This window comes from Penaeus monodon, chromosome 15 (assembly GCF_015228065.2).
Source record: "Penaeus monodon isolate SGIC_2016 chromosome 15, NSTDA_Pmon_1, whole genome shotgun sequence".
NCBI classification, from domain to species: domain Eukaryota; kingdom Metazoa; phylum Arthropoda; class Malacostraca; order Decapoda; family Penaeidae; genus Penaeus; species Penaeus monodon.
Genome location: NC_051400.1, coordinates 23,679,623 through 23,680,508, shown reverse-complemented (window position 1 = coordinate 23,680,508; position 886 = coordinate 23,679,623). Strand labels below are relative to the sequence as shown.

The 886-nt window shown below is 29.8% G+C and overlaps 1 protein-coding gene across 1 annotated transcript in view; it reads left to right on the top strand.

Annotated features, from left to right (window-relative positions):
• LOC119581816 (procollagen-lysine,2-oxoglutarate 5-dioxygenase 1-like) overlaps positions 1–886 on the top strand; it is a 123,695-nt gene that overhangs the window by 11,636 nt on the left and 111,173 nt on the right. The window lies entirely within an intron of this gene.

Genomic DNA, 886 nt, shown 5'->3' with positions numbered 1-886 from the left:
TCAGATGCAAGTACAAACTAACAACTACCTTTACAAATAGTAAAGAATGGAACTGAGTTATACCTGTAATCTTACAAAGTGTGCATTATTGTTATTGAAAAAGGTGAATGTCATTCACAAGACTATTTTCAATGGTCAGGGTTTAATTACAAAAAGTGGATCAAGAAATACAGTAATATTTTTATATTATGAACTGTTGAAAATATTTGCTAAACTGCTTTAGTTTATGAAACATGCTGCAGTATCCTTGAGGAATAATGTAAGTAATAAATAAGTCAATTATTTAGGCAATGCTTGGATTTTGTGAACCATTTGTAGCTATGGTCAGTTTGGCATTACATTTGTTCTTGAAGGCTTTTAACTATGCCACCAGTATTTTCGTAGGTTAATAGAAAGCAACTTAATATTTAAAAATAAAGGAAATAAAATCTATTTTTACAATTGCTGCAACCTTGTGCTGTATGATTGAGATTTATGCAGCTTTCAAGCAGCTGGGATGTTAGATGAGTAATAAAAATATTGTAGTGCTGAACAATATTAGGAACAGTTGTCTTTTAGTATATTACTGACCATTTGATGATATAAATTTAAAAATTTGTTTGCCAAAAAAAGAGTATTAACTTGAAACTTATATAAAACTTAGACAAGAATGAATTTGGAGACCATAATTGCGCACAAGTACTTTTTTAAGTAGAGGGAAATTGAGTCAAGCTGTTTTCTTGTATGGAGAAATATTGCTCAAAGCTATTGCAAAAAATTAAATCTTTGCCACTATACCACGGCATTAAGGGAACCTTAAGAATTTTAAATTTACAGATACTTTTGGCAATATCAGTGAAGTCATTACTATTAAATTCTGTCAGCAGTTATGCATTCTTCCTTTTTT